This window comes from Macaca nemestrina, chromosome 2 (genome assembly GCF_043159975.1).
Source record: "Macaca nemestrina isolate mMacNem1 chromosome 2, mMacNem.hap1, whole genome shotgun sequence".
In the NCBI taxonomy this organism is placed as follows: Eukaryota; Metazoa; Chordata; class Mammalia; order Primates; family Cercopithecidae; genus Macaca; species Macaca nemestrina.
In genome coordinates, this window is record NC_092126.1 from 167,671,146 (window position 1) to 167,687,427 (window position 16,282).

The window sequence follows — 16,282 nt, forward strand, 5'->3', positions numbered from 1 at the left end:
GTGAGGTAGTTCACTTGTGAGTGAATGGCAAAGAATCATACTGCCAGAAACATTTTCTACGCTATCTTAGTCCTGCGCAACTCCAGTATCTGACCTTTTATGTTGTTTTAAAATGGCAAAATGATATAATAGAAAGGGTCAGTTAATATTTGGTGCGAGGTTGTTAATCTCTTCAAATCTTTCTTTATCATAATACTAGATTTCTCCCTGATGAACAAAGCCTGGGTGAGCTGCATGGAAGAACATCAGGTGCAAGCCTAGTTTGCTTTGTTGACTGGTTGAATTTTTTTTAACATTGCCTTGGGCAGGTTTGCATCCAACAAGGTTAGCCTCCCAGAAACATTTTACTGCGCAATGGAGAGTGCTCTTCACTTGTTCGTTGCTTGGGGCTAACAGGCTGAGCTGTTTTGCATTGAATATGTATCTTTTGATCATGTTTTATGTTCCTCTTACCGTTTTGTTGCTGTTAAGAGCTGGTGATTAGGATAAATCAGTAAGTGACAACTGCCGGAAAGGTTTTGAAATTATAAGATTGGACTCTCTGGCCAGTGTTCATACTGAGTTCTGGGTGGGCCACGGAGGCCGTCTAGAACTCAGTGATGGGGAAACAAATCTACTTGGGCTTATTTAGAGAAAGCTTTCTACTTAATAAACAATGCATGCTTTGCCCACTTTCGTTCTGATTCTGTCCTCTCAGGGCATATTTCATAAAGTTCCTATTTTGTTACCCTCTGTCACAGTATTCTGTGATTCAGGTATTATGCAGAGGTAGAATGGTAAATCAGAAATTTTATTTTTGAAATTATCTTTATTGTTACAGAATTTTTTATTGAATACCCGTAGGATTTTTGTGCACTCAAATCATTACTGCACTGATACACTTAGAACAAATAAACTAGGGACCCTGACTTCCTTAATTTTACGGTCTAGCAGAGGTATAATTTTAATGTGAAGCATCACGTGACATGGCACAAGGTCTTATTTAGACAGAAGAATGTTCATAAAGAGTAAGGGACTCACATTGCATAAGAGCAAAAGGGGAAGGACATATAAATAAGCCATTTTCTCATGTCCTCAAAGCAAAGAATATAGCCAAAAAAAAAAAGATGGAATGAGAGGAAGTGACACAGAACACATGAACAAAAATATATGATACGTACACTGTTGTTTTTGTTTTTGTTTTTGTTTTGAGAAGGAGTCTCGCTTTGCCACCCAGGCTGGAGCACAGTGGCATAATCTCGGCTCACTGCAACCTCTGTCTCCCAGATTCAAGTGATTCTCATGTCTCAATCTCCAAGTATCAACAACTATAATCATGTGATACTATGCCTGGCTAATTTTTGTATTTTTAGTAAAGATGGGGTTTTGCCATGTTGCCCAGGCTGGTCTCAAACTCCTGGCCTCAAGTGATGTGCCCACCTGAGCCTCCCAAAGTGCTGGGATTATAGGCGTGAGCCACTGTGCCCAGCCTACACTGTCTATTATATCAGTATATTCTAGTCTCAGGACAATGATCAATATAGTAAAGAAACTAGATAATCCACCTCTGACTAAAGCTATACACATCAATATTCTTGAAGTTTAAATATAAGGACATATGTTGATGAGCTAAAGTAGTAACTTCCTTTAGTAAAGTGTTTTTTTGTTTTTTTTGTTGTTGTTGTTTTTTGTTTTTTTTTGTTTGTTTGTTTGTTTGTTTTTGCAGGGGGGAAATACTGTGATTGAGGATAAGAGAATAAGGACTTTAAGAAATATCTGTTTAGAGTGCAATAAAGAGCAAGGTATAAAAGACAACGTATTATTCATTTGATTGAGCTAAGCTCAGCTTACTTAAAAATATTTTGTTAAAACTTGCTGTATTAGTCTTATTTCTTAGAGAAACAAAGCCCATAGAAGATAGATAGATAGATAGATAGATAGATAGATAGATAGATAGATAGATAGATAGAAAAAATTTAAAACTGACTCACATGATTATGGAAGCTGAGAAGTCTCAAAATCTACAGCCAATAAGCTGAAGACTCAGGAGAGCTGATAGTGGAAACGGAACTGCAGTCCAAGTCCGAGTGCGAAGGCAGGAGAAGACTAATGTCCTGGCTTGAAGGCAGATAATGAGAGAAAGTTCTTTCTTACTTAGCCTGTTATTCTATTCAGGCCTTCAATGGATTAGGCAAGGCCTACCCACATTTAGGAAGATCAATCTGCTTCCTCTGTCTACAAATTCAAATGTTAATCTCATCCAGAAACACCCTCACAGACACATCCAGGAATAATGTTTAAACAAATGTCTAAGCACCACTTAGCCCAGTCAGTTAGACAAATAAAATTAATCTCATTCTAAATTTTTTCTTTTGCTTAATTCAGATTGCAGATTCAGACATGATATACAGAATTCTGAGATTGTGTTTTATAATAATCCAAGAAAATAAATATAGGATGATATTTACCAAAATTAAGTAATGAAACATAGTTTTATCTGAATAACTATAGTGCCTCCTGTTGACTGAAAGAATATGGACTGCCTAAATTTTCATTACCTCCCAGACAAAGGATCAGTGGAGAAAATTTTACTCTTTATCTCTTTATCAGCCTTCCTGTTTTTCTTGTTGATCATATTATTACCTTAAAGGAAAAAATAATTGCTCATTTCACAGTGAAATGAAGTAGAGAAAGAAAAAATTTTAAAGTTCTGTGAGACCAAATTAACCTGCTTCAATAGATCGGTGAGAAAACTGATTATGATCTAATCACAATCCCTCTATAAACTCACAGGTGCTTAGTCCTCGGTGTGACATCTGAGTATGGATTAAAAAATATTTATTGGGATGCTTAAATGTAAGCCTCTAAGACAAGAGACACTAACAAAAGATAATACAAAAGTTCATAGTTAAGTCTACCAAATAGAGAAGGGGCATCAATATATTAGAAATCAGTTTTTGTTTTCACTCTTAAGCATATTTTTAGAACTTACTTGAGTTATGAAGTTTACCCTGCATATTGTATTTATTTTTTAATTTACTGTTTGGATGATAAGAAGAGATGTGTTAAAGAATACAAAATTACAGCTAGATAAGGGAAATAAGTTCTAGCACATTCTATACCACAATAGGATGACTAGGGGTAACAATAATATATCATTTCAAACAGCTAAAAGGAGGTTATTGAACCTTCTCCACACAAAGAAATTACAAATATTTGAGATGATGTATATGTTAACTGTCCTGATCTGATCACTATACATTAAATGTATTGAAACATCACATGTAATGAATATGCACAATTATTACATGTCAATTAAAAAAAATTAGAAGAGTGATAAAAAATTTACTTTCACATATCTATTATAGTATAACATAGATGCATCATAGATATCATCATTTTTCTAGACCTAGAGGAGAAGAGAAAATGATAGGAGAAATTATAGGGAAATAAGATACCTGGTTTAGATTAGAAAAACGTTTCTTGTCCTGTCACAATTCCTCCACTTTCAACACCACTTGGAATAGTAGGTTGTTTTCACCTTCAAGATATTTCAGAGTGGGGACACTCTTATGAATGTGAGATGAGAGGCAAAAAAAAAAAAAAAAAAACAGACTCTCATATATGCATTCATCCATTGAGTAATTATCTAGAAACTTTTTTGTGTAAGGCACTTTGATAGGCAATAGAATTGCAAAAGTTGAGAAGACATGGTTTTGGCCCACTCTTAAAATACTGATGAAAGGCAGGAAAACAAAGACGTAAAATGCTAGCATAAGCTGAGAATCAACTAGGGAAATTGGAGAGAATGAATCACAGAGAAGGGCACATCTGAGATAGATTTTGTATAGTAAGCAGGAGCTTGCCAAACAAGACATTTTAGATAAAAAGGAAAAACCAGAGCTAGAAAAAGAGAGATTGAAGTCTGAACAAAGCATAAAATTCATAGCAAAAACAGTGTAATGTCAAGAGATGGGGCTGGGAAACTAGGTTAAGTGAACTGAAATTTTACTGATCTATTTGGATTTTTACAGGTAAAAAGACCACGGACATTTAAATAAGATGAGTACGTGATCAACTTTATGTATGTACATTCTTTTCACTATGAAAGACAGATGGAATAGCTGTGGGTAAGGGGATACAGTATCACAGACTAAAACACCAGTTGGAAATCTGTGTAGTGATGCTGGTAACAAATGACAAGGCACTGAACAATGGCAGCGGAAGTGATGATGGAGAGTAGAGGTCAATTTATGAAAATCCTAAAGGTGGTGTGTGCTAAAAGTTTTTAAAAATATTTTTTAAGCAATTAGAAAAAATGTAAAATAATATGTGACTACATAAGACACATGAAGAAGAAGAAGGAAATAAGAATAACTTTGGCCGGGCACGGTGGCTCATGTCTGTAATCCCAGCACTTTGGGAGGCTGAGGCAAGCAGATCACTTGAGGTCAGGAGTTTGAGACCAGCCTGGCCAACATGTTGAAACCCTGTCTCTACTAAAAATGCAAAAATTAGCCAGGTGTGGTGGTGTGCACCTGTCATCCCAGCTACTTGCGAGGCTGAGGTGGAGGATTACTTGAACCTGGGAGGCAGAGGTTGCAGTGAGCCAAAATCGTGCCATTGCATGCCAGCCTGAATGACTCTGTACCCCATCCCCCACCCCCCAAAAAAAGAATAATTCTGTGGATACTAGCATAAATTTATAGATGAAATAGAGTTCCATTAACTGATAACAGGGAATTTAGAGTAAGAACCAGAGTAAAGTGGAAGATGATGAGTTTCAGCACAGGACATGTTGAATTTGAGGTACCTTCAAATATCTACATGAAGCAGCTGAGTATGCCGTTTTAGATTTCAATCATATTAAGTGTAATTAAAGCCAAAAGTGTATTAGGAGTGCTCTGTGAGGTCAGGAGAAAAGACAAGTACAATCCTGGAGAAAAACAATGTATAAAAATGTGCATGGAGAAAGAGGAGACAATTTTGGAAATTGAGAAATTGTGAGAGAGTTAGGAAGAAAAACCAGAAAATGAAGATCCGGTGGTGACTTGTGCTGAAAGCTTTGAAGAGGTTACGTAGGACAAATACTTCAGATAAATTCACTGGATGTCACAATCAGTAGACTATCACCATCATTCTAAGAGTGGTCGTGATAGAGCCAGACAAAGGTGACTCATCCTTGAGGGAGACTGGACATTATGAATTAGTCCATCTAATTCCTGCTGGTAGGTCAGGTTTCTGCAGAATATTAAGATTTCAACAAAATTTCTGGTGCTGTGTCAAGAGGTCTTGACTGTAAATGGCAATAATTAACCCAGGAAAAATAAGGGAACAATTTCAAAAGAACACTTTATTAATCTCCATGTAGATTTAGCTCTTTCCCTCCCTCTACCTGTCCTTTCACTTAATAGTCATATTTTGGGAGTCTTTGTGAGGGAAAATGCCTCTTCTTTAACATAATTTCAAATTCCATAGTAGCCCAGGGACAGAGCGAGTGAGAAGGTGGTATACAACTGCTCTGAGGCTAAAGAGATGGTACTTTTGAATCATAGGGTTCTTCTTAGAATTCAGAATGTGACCTTCATCCTGAAGCATCTGCAGTTCTCTCTTTAATTCAGACTGACTGTGAAATTTCTGAAGGAACTTACATGGTGAATGCAGTAGTACAAGGGGGTGATAGCCTTTGACTTCTTCTCTCTCCCAAATCCAGATACCAGTTACCTCCCTTTGCTTTCATCACCTTACCAGTGTTAGTGCTTTATGTAGGTTGGAGATTGTAGTTGCAATCATTCTTCAGTTTTCTTTGTACAGCTTGAGTGGGCTGAGTTCATTAGAAGAGCTCTCCCAGATGGGCTTTCATTTCAAACTCATCAGCTCTTGCTTTTATTCCCATTTGTCTAAAGTTCTTTTTGATCATCCGGCTCCAACTCCCATTTACGACCTGATTGTTGATCTGTTCAAGAGAAACAGGCCTCCAGCAGAAGGGGGGAAAATGCTTTGGGGAGAGAAAGAAGAAAAACACACACACATAGGTTGTCACACAAAGATGAAGTCCTCCTCACACCATTGTCCTTTGGAAGATAATGCCGAAGAAAATAAATAATTTTGGAAATAGAAACAACTAGGAGGTGAGGTGGGGGAAAGTGTGTGATGGAAAAGCAAACATGGAAGTCATAAAAATTCTTACAATTATAATTCTCCACGTGAGAAGTGTCCTGGATTTATTTATTTATTTATTCATTTATTTATTTATTTATTGAGACAGAGTTTCATTCTTATTGCCAAGGCTGGAGTACAATGGCGCAATCTCAGCTCACCACAACCACAGCCTCCCGGGTTCAAGTGATTCCCCTGCCTCAGCCTCCTGAGTAGCTGGGATTACAGGCATGTGCCACCACGCTCAGCTAATTTTGAAGTTTTACTAGACACCTCCATGTTGGTTAGGCTGGTCTCGAACTCCCAATCTCGGGTGATCCTCCTGCCTCAGCCTCTCAAAGTGCTGGGATTACAAATGTGAGCCACCACGCCTGGCCTCCTTGTGATTTATATGCATCCATCAGTGCTCTATCGGCTTCTTGTCATCTAGGGGAGAAGACCACTACATTTCCTTTGCCTGTGATAGATCTGTTTGATTATATCTCCTTCAGTTTGCAGCTTCTGGAGTCCCCTATTTCACATTTATTTCCACAAACTACATTTCAAAAATAAAGACTGCTGGCCAGGTGTGGTGGCTTATGCCTGTAATCCCAGCACTCTGGGAGGCCAAGGTGGGTGGATAACCTGAGGTCACAAGTTTGAGACCAGCCTGACCAACATAGTGAAACCCCATCTTACTTAAAAATACAAAATTAGCCAGATATGGTGGTGGATGCCTGTAATCCCAGCTACTTGTGAGGCTGAGGCAGGAGAATTGCTTGAACCTGGGAGGCCGAGGTTGCAGTGGGCCGAGATCACACCATTGCACTTCAGCCTTGGCAACAAGAACAAAACTGTGTCTAAAAGAAAAAAAAAAACAAAAAGACTTATTTTGTTCTTCATATGCACCTGCCTTTATCTTTGTCTCTTTTACCTCTACCTCTACCAGGGAAGGCAAACCAGAGAGTAAAGCCATTTTCTAATGGTAGTCCTGAAGACAGTCTCATTACTTACTTACTTACGTGCTTACATACTTATTATGTGTTAACTTTGTTATAACATACATGTTGTATCTATTAATTGTCATGTCTTAGAGGGCATAATTGGATCTGAATTATGTCTAGATGCATGTAATGTAATGATGAGTCATATTATAATGTGGTTCTGTTCCAGTGATAACATTTACATAATGGTATATATGACAAGACTATAAAGTAAGGGGCTGGGTTTTCAAGTGAGCCTTGTGGAAAACAGTCCCCTGACTTTACAGCCATGCCTCATACATCACAATGCTCATCCTAAGTGCATTGTGGTTTATTGCAAGCACTTTTCTTTTTCTTTACTGCTGGAATGAGATAAAGTATAAACCCTATATGGAAAAGACCATATTTTTTTCTATCTAGAACTTAGCATGCTTTTGGTATTTGTAATGATGCAGAGGTAACACAATTTTCTTCAAATAGCTGTGGAATTATTTTTAACTGCATAGTGAGTGAAGTTTTTAACTACAAATCTGAGCTACAATTCCAAGACTAATTTTACTCTTTCAAAAGTACAACCAAAGGCAGTTTTTTCTCTTTCCAAATGAGAGGTATTTTTCACAGAGAACAAAGACTCATAGGGAGAATCAAAACAAAAGCAAAATTTAAAGTTGTTTCTCATCCTCTCTCAACTGTGTAGGGAGGAAAGAGGAGAATTTGTAGTTCAAAAGAGAGGAAAAAGTTGTAGATTCTTGCTACTTTAGTGAGCATATAATTGCCACTCAGTCACTGAGGAGACAGAACAGGCCTTGTTCTTGCAACCTGAGAGTCCTCAAAGCATAGGGTGTGCTTCATCCAATTCAGGAGGAACCCTAGTTCAGCCAGCAGACCTCAGCGGATCACAAAGCACAGCATGGGCCTCTATTTCAGCTACCCTAGAGAAACAGCCATGTATGAGTTCTGATGAAACTAAGTGGATCTGGTTGAAAGTGGTGAGACAATTAAGGCCTGTGCTGCCTATGCACAGGGATCCCAAAAATCCTTTGAAAGTGTTCCAAAGATGGTATGAGATCCTCAGTTTACACCATTGCACTATAACCATGCTGCATCATCCTGCTCTTGATTTAAATTCTGTGGGCTGTAAGAGGCCGATTGCTAACCAGAGGGACCAAGGGGCTATCAGATGCAAGACAGCCCAAGCCCCTAAAAGGGGGTTTCCCTGAAAATGCCTATTAATAAGCAAGGATTAGATTGAGTCACAATATCCGGGAGCTGCTGGATTGATCCCAAAAATGAGGTTTCTACAGAATGAATGACAAAGATTTGAATTATGGAAGGATATGGAAACAAAAATGCATCAGGATCTTCCAGAGCTCACTGTGTACTCCAAATATATGCTGTTTAATAGTCACAACAATCTGAGGAAGTAGTTACTACTCCTGTCTTGCAGAAGAAAAACCCTGAAGCTCTTCAAAAATATTGGACACATTAGGTCCAGGCACTGCTCTATATGTTTTTTTAAAACCTTTTAAATATTACTAGTGCCAAACGAGGTAGATACTGTGATCATCTTCATTTTATAGCTTAGGAAACACATGCACAGAGAGGATAAACAAATGTCCCAAAACCACAGAGCAAGTATGTGGTGAAGCTAGAATTTAGAGCAGAAAATTGGCTTTGCAGCCTGAAGCCATCACCACCTCACCATGCTGCCTTTCTTTGCTAAATAACTTGCCTAAAGCTACTAAACTACTGAACCCATAACTTTTCCACTTCACCACTTACAAAATAAGGAAGAATTTTGAGTTGTAATGTGATTAAGAAGAGAATGATTTATTTTTCTGACATGATCCAGACTCTTGGAAAGATCCTAGAAGAGCTGTTTCCAACCACTTATAAATGTTCCTGGGATTGACTCTAACTCCAGCTGTGACTGGGACAGAAATCAGTTCTCTCCTGGTCTCAGTCTCAATATTTATCTCTTTTTGGAATTTATGTCTTATTTTTCCCATTTATTTCTTCTATGTGAATGTAGAGACAGCACAGTTCATGTGACAAGAATAGGAATAAAGATGGTCCTAGAAGACACAGTTTGTGGAGACACACTCAGGGCTTAATTGGGTGGTCCTGTTTCTTGTCCATCCACTCTTCTCTTAACCTCTACCATCTGCATGGATATGCAACTACGCTTCTTCAAAAAGGTGATTCTGAAATGTAGTCATGCATGTATCATATATAACGATGCATGTATGACTGGACAAGGTGTTCTTTAGTGATAGTAAGAGACAAAAAGCATGTCTATGGAGGCCTTTTCATTGCTCCAGGAATTGCACACCTTATCTGGGTTTTGCCATTTGCCACGGTGAACTTTTTGCACTTTCAGGTGATGATCATTGTAGTAAGTGGTAGCCTAATCACAGAAAGGGTGCTTTCACAGTAGAGCACATGTGAATAACTAATGAAAGTTTGGCATTTAGAGAAATACGTGATTGATCTGAGAGTCTGGGTAATATATATTTAGTGGGTTTCATCATACTACAAAATATAAAGAGATTAGTTTTTTCAATGTGACCTAGAGAAATCAATGTTTTTCCTTTAGTTATCTCTCTTATATGACTGGGTTTTTTTTTTTTTTTTTTTTTGTCCTTTACAATGAGATACTATGAATATAAGCATATATATAGCTTTGCGTTTTATGAAATGTTTCTATCTACATCACCTCATTTGATTTAAAGAACTAACCTGAGAATGGTTCTAAGGGGTTGAACAGGTATCGTTAGCCCCATTTTACTTACGAAGAAACTAAGATAAAGAAAAGTTAAATGACTTCTCTGTGTTCCAATAGTAAATAGGCTGCAAGGCCAGAACTAAAATGAGCCTCTTCAGGAGCTAAACTGTTTGTTTTTTACACTAGCACTCCATTAGCGGTAGACAGATTTCTGAATCATTGTGGCCAGCAATATATTTACATGAATCTAGTTCCTGTGGGTTTACTACCTCTGTATTCTACTACCTGGGTGTTCTTACTCTGCCCTGACCATCCATTACTACTTCCATGTGTGTGCATGTACACATGTGCATGTAACCATTTGTACATGAATGTGTGCAAAGAAGCAAAGGTGAGGGGAGATAATCTGATCATGTACATGCTGTCATAGTGTTAACCGGTCTACAATTTGGTATAAATCTAGAGAAGTCAACCATTACCAAACTAAGATTAGGGTCTGGGTCAAGTGGATGAAGATAAGGAGAAAAGATATGCACAACAGCAAGAGAATGATGCCACGAGAGCAGACAGGGGTCCAACCAGAAGTCAAGTGTGAAAAGAACTAAAGCTAGGAGCAAGGAAGTTAAGGAGTTGAAGGTTTTAGTTGCAGCAGAGGCTAACAGGGCTCCTGAGTGTCAGCAGTGAATTCCCACAGTTCTTTTTTTATTTCTAATTGACTCTAATCTTAGAAAATGGTAATGAAGCAAAAAGATGATCCAAAATGATTGATGATTTAAAATTCCTTAAATTTGGTTTTTAACTAACTTGGTATTTATTTTTTTGATGTGTTTGCATAGTTGTTGGAATTCATCATACTTAAAATAATGTTATAAAACCAGACTAAGGACTTCTGACTCAGGAGAATCTGGGATATTTTCATACTTTATTCCATTCTCTGCTTAGAATTTTTCTGATTCCACATTTTAATGCTGGGAATATATAGCATCACTTCCCAGACCAATTATCTTTCCTTCTAGAGTGAAATGATTCTATGATAGTTTTGCTGATTCACTAAGGGTTTTATTTGTAGGATTGAAGTTACAAGGCAAACAGCATCAAAATAACATTCTTAAAGACATCCTTCCCATCCATATCTTGAATCTTTCCACATCTTACAAAAGAGGGAGATTCACAAATGTGAAAAATAATAAAGGTCAATGAAAAAGTTTTCTGATGAACAAAGACTAATATTTTTTTAAAAAATCAATTTTCTCCAACTGATTCTCCTTTACCTATCCTGGGTGTTAGGAAACAATTACATCATTTTATGATTATGAAACTAAAAACAACAAAAGGGGCATGATTAACTACTAACTTATAGTCATTAACTATTAACTTATAACCAGAGCCTCACTAGGCCTCATTGTTGTGCCTTTGTCATGAACTTTGCTGCTGACAATTAAGTATGTGTAAATTAAAAAGCATAAGCCTATGAAAACACACTACTGCACTTTAGATATTTATCCTGTGCTTCTGGATATGTAAACCAAGAGAAAGACGTCTGTATCTGGGTATTTCAACCTCGATCCTGTCAACATTTTGGATAAGATACATCTTTGTGATGGGGGCTGTCCACGGCATTGTAGGACATTTATCAACACCCCTGGCCTCTCCCTACTAGAAACCAATAGCAACACCCCCTCCCTAGTTGTGACAACCAAAAAACGCCTCCAGATATTGCCAATGTCATCTAGGGGCACAAATTGCCTTCACTTTGGAACTACTTATCTAACTATTCTTTCTTAAGAAACAAATAGATTTCTCTTACCCATCCAGTTACACTGCTCGCAGACTCTGCAACGTATAAATATGAGTATAGATAACTGGTAAGAGATTACATAAAATGTATTTATTGTTATCAGTGAATAAATACCAGATTATACTCTTAAGAAAAGAAGGAAATTTATGCAAGGCCAAGTCTAGAAAAATTTGAATCCTAAGTTGGCATGTTTTTTTTAGCAGTTATTAATGCTTGTTAAATATGAAATGTGTCCAGCAGCAATTGAACAGGCTTAATATCTGGTAGATACGTATCAATTACATCATAGATATCTTGTCAGTACATATGCTATTAAGTAATCTGTTGGTACAAACTGATTTTAGCATTTCTTTTCTACCTCCAGTTATATTCATTTTTAAGCAGTATAAACCCCACTCTTGTGCAATGTTACTAGAATTGTCCATGTACCTGTTTGTATAAGTCTGCGTAACAGACTTGGTATAAAGTGTTTGAAGAAATTCAATGCTTAAGATTTGTATGGGTGCATTGATTTTTTGTGACAGTTTTATGGAATCAAATATACTAAACAAAGAAGATAAAAAATTGTGTGCTTACCTTTCCTAACTTTTTTTTAGAGATGATTTTTTAAAAATCATAGGTTTACAGTTCAGGTAGGTAACCCATCTGATATTCGAGGGTTCATGATTAACGCGAACAACCTACTAAGCACTTAGTTAGGATACGATACTTTTTTTTCAGTTTTTCACATGCAATATAGATCATCTAGTTCCGAGAGATGATCTTTCTTTGTAGTGGACATGGGAACACATTTTTTCTCTCCTTTACTTTCATTTTAATACCACACTCAATAAGTCTTTTAAAATTTCCCTTTATATCTGATAACTAATTATTTCTTAAGAAATATTAAAATAGTAATCCATCTTTACTGTGCCTATAAGATAATTAATGAATATTTTATAATTGACCTAATGCAATTTGTTAAATTCATCTTGTTTATTCCACATTTCAGCAAGTATCTACTATGCACGTGGTATTTATGCTGTTAGGCTCAGTGAGGGCTCCAGAGGTGAATTACAAGAAGGTCACTGTCTTAATAAGCTTATGAGAAAAGATGAGTGCAAATAACTCTAATGCGATGTGGAGTATGATAAGGTCATAAAAAGGAAGTTTTAAGAAGGTTACACTGACGAGAGAAGATTTTCTGGAGAGGTGGCATTTTGTAGCATACGTCCGTGTCCTCAGCTGCCTTCCATAAAACCCACCCAAAGTGGAAGGATAGTCTCTGATCTTCTCCTCGTGGCACTAACACCCACTGTCATTAGGGTCCAGTTCTTTCTAAACCTGGGAATTATTTGCAACATAATGTGTTCCTCAAGACAACATTCTATTAAAACAACACATAACACTAACAAGTTTTTGAAATACATCTCTTCATCTTCCTGCTTTAGCCCAGGCTGATTTTGGAGATAAAATCATTAAGTACAAAGTTTAGAACTAAACTGCAGCAACATTCTAGGTAGGTGATAATTCATTATTATCATATTATAATAGCATGGCCCAAGAATTCTCACTTACTCCACAAGCCTGCCTGATGCACAGTTGAGCCAGCATACCTCTGAGATGCAAGCCCATGATGCTTATTGGTGAGTCAGTGAATGCTGGGAACCTGGGTCTGTATTTATATCAGCATTTCTTATTTCCAGATAGCCGGGTGGTCTGTCATTACACTGTATGACTAGTTATTATCTCTTAATAAACATAGACCCTACAAATTGAACTACTGATTTTGGTTTACTATATTTTCTCTTTTCTTTTCTTTTCTTTCCTTTTTTACAAGGTCTCACTCTGGCCAGGCTGGAGTGCAGTGATGTGATCATAGCTCACTGCAGCCTCGAACTCCTGAGTTCAAGTGGTCGTCCTGCCTCCAGCCTCCCAAAGAGCTGGGATTACAGGCATGCGCCACCATGCCTGGTCCTCCCATCTTTTTTTATGTGTACTTTTTATGATAAAAAATAGTTGCCACCTTAAATTAAGATTTTGAAATTAAGAAAATATTTAGTTCTGGAATTGCATTATTCCTTTACTCATTTTTTATTAAGAAAGTTTTAGTCACATTATAGAAGGATTATTTTCTAGTTTACAGAGCTAATACATTTATTTTGCAACTATTGAGTATATAAAAAGGAACCTGAAAGATCTGGAGAAGTGGTTTCGTTTTTAAAAACACTATACTGTATTGTGTTCTGGTGCTTGGAGTTTGGCTAACCATCTGAGTTAGTAAAAAGTATATGTGTATTCTAATATACTATTCACTCGTTTGTCAGTAAAAGATGAATTTTAAAAATAAATCTGGATAAAACCCAAAGCAAAAATGAGGTGCTATATAAATTGTCATAACAAAACTTCCACATAATACATTGTTTAATTAGATGCACTTTTATGCATCTGGCAATTTTGCTGAAATAGTCGATTACTTCTCTAGGTAAGATAGAGCTGAACACCCTCAAATAATAATTTAGAATAATAATCTGTATGATTTTAACTTTTCCATGAATGAAAATTGCTAAAATGTCAAAGGGCTATAAAGACCCGACTTATAAATTTTACCTTATGTTGTTAAAGAAATCTGTCCAATTTATTTGTGGATGCTATAGGACTAGGGATGGGGACGTGGAATATAGGTTACCAAATGTCCTGTGTCTGCATGTGTAACCCAGTTAGTTCACAGGACAGACATTTATCAAATGCCTTTTTTATCCCAGATTAGTTATTGGTGGTATCCAAATGAGCAAGGTAAAAATTTGCTATTTTTATTGGATTCACAGGCCATATTTATGTAGGCTATATTATATAGTACTTTTTCTTTCAAAGTGAACAGATTGGAGCCATATTTGGGGCTAAGAGGCATTCGGAATACATCTATAATGTAGCAAATCTGGCCATTCTTGTGTTAAGCTGTGCAGATGAGAAACATGCACAAGGAAAAATGATAGAAGATTTAAAACACATTTACATAGGTAAATTTCTATCCTTCTTAGTAGAATAGAAAAAACATGGTAAATCTACATTCAACAATTTCATAATGGTCTAGAGTAAGATAGCAAACATCCTATTAATTAATTCATCAATGATTATACATTCAGAGATGCTGCAAACATCACCAAGAACAGAGAAATGATGCCTCAAGAGAGGAGAACAGCAAAAGTAAAACTGAGTCTGGAATGAGGCAGCAAGCATTCATGAAGTTAAGTTGGTGCTCATGATAAAAGGCCTCTAAATTATTAAACACATAAATTATACTCAATAATATATGCATGACAGAGAAGCGCATACTGGGAAATGGAGATATTAAATGATACCTAAATCTAGTTGTGTTTATGAAAACAAATAGGTAAAGAAGAAAAGTAAGACCTGTGTATCTTGGCACCTAACTTATTAAGTCAAATTCTTACTCTAGGGTCAGGCATGGTGACTTATGACCATAATCCCAGTGCTTAGGGAGGCCAAGTTGGGTAGATCACTTGAGACTAGCCTGAACAACATAGCAATACCCCATCTCTAATTTTTTTTTTTTTTATTAGCTAGTCCTGCTGGCATGCACCTATAATCCTAGCTACCTAGGAGGCTGAGTCGGGAGGATTGCTTGAGCCCAGTAGTTTGAGGCTGCAGTGAGCTATGACCAGGCCACTGCTCTCTAGTCTTGGTGACCCAACAAGACCTGTCTCCAAAAAAAAAAAAATTCTCCCTCTAAATAACATATACAATTCATTTAAAATTAATAGGATAAGGAGGTCTTTGTATTACACCATAGATGGAGTATGTAAAAAGACTTAGCTTTTCTCTTTCTTATAAGAGACACAGTTGGCCTTTATATTCCCATGTGGACAGCCTAGGGGTTATGCATCAATTTTCTGTCTATGTTTAGTTGTTTTGACCTGAGAGAAAAACTGGATTTTATTTGGTTTAGAAAATACAGGGGAACAGGGTGTCTTAATTGTCCTGCTGTGGTGCTCGTGGCTCTTTCTGTTCATTCCCTCCTGCCCCCGAGTGTTGAGCAGCTGGCTTTGCAGCTGTGAACAGGGTTTGGGACATCTCCCTATGGGGTAGACATAAATCTTGCCACAGGGATGCAGACAGAAGGTTTTGTTTTTGTTTTTGTTTTCTGCTAGATTCTTCCATTGCAAGACTCTTGCTGGAACTGAAGGAGAAAACCATACTCCCCAAAAAGTATTTATCCCTCCTTCACTAATTCATGTTCTTTGCCCCTTTCTTTCAAATTTCAGAAAGAGACCCTTTTACATTTTTTAAAGCAGTAATTCAAATAAGCGTTATTCCTTTACCCTTTTTGATACATTGGTCTATGAACGACAAAATTGTCTTCTTCATCTTTGTTAAAGATTGCCTGCATTCAGTATGACCAGAAATGCTATTAGCAACCTAACTTGCCACCAAACAAACTTCTGCCTTCAGCAGCTGGAACCAAACTTACGCCAGATGATGTTTGCTTTGATTTCCTTGTCATAACACCTATCCCCTTATGCTTGGATCTGCTCACACAATTTTTACTCCTGGAAGTGGGCATTCCAAACTTGTAAAGCTTAGAAGTAAACTCAGAAGTCTAGTCTAATTCCTATAATGGTGGAGTATAACTTTAATCTATCATTACACAATACTATA

General features: G+C 37.0%; 1 protein-coding gene across 2 annotated transcripts in view; it reads left to right on the forward strand.

Annotated features, from left to right (window-relative positions):
* LSAM (limbic system associated membrane protein) overlaps nt 1-16,282 on the forward strand; it is a 656,583-nt gene that overhangs the window by 344,193 nt on the left and 296,108 nt on the right. The gene's annotated exons all lie outside the window — the stretch shown is intronic.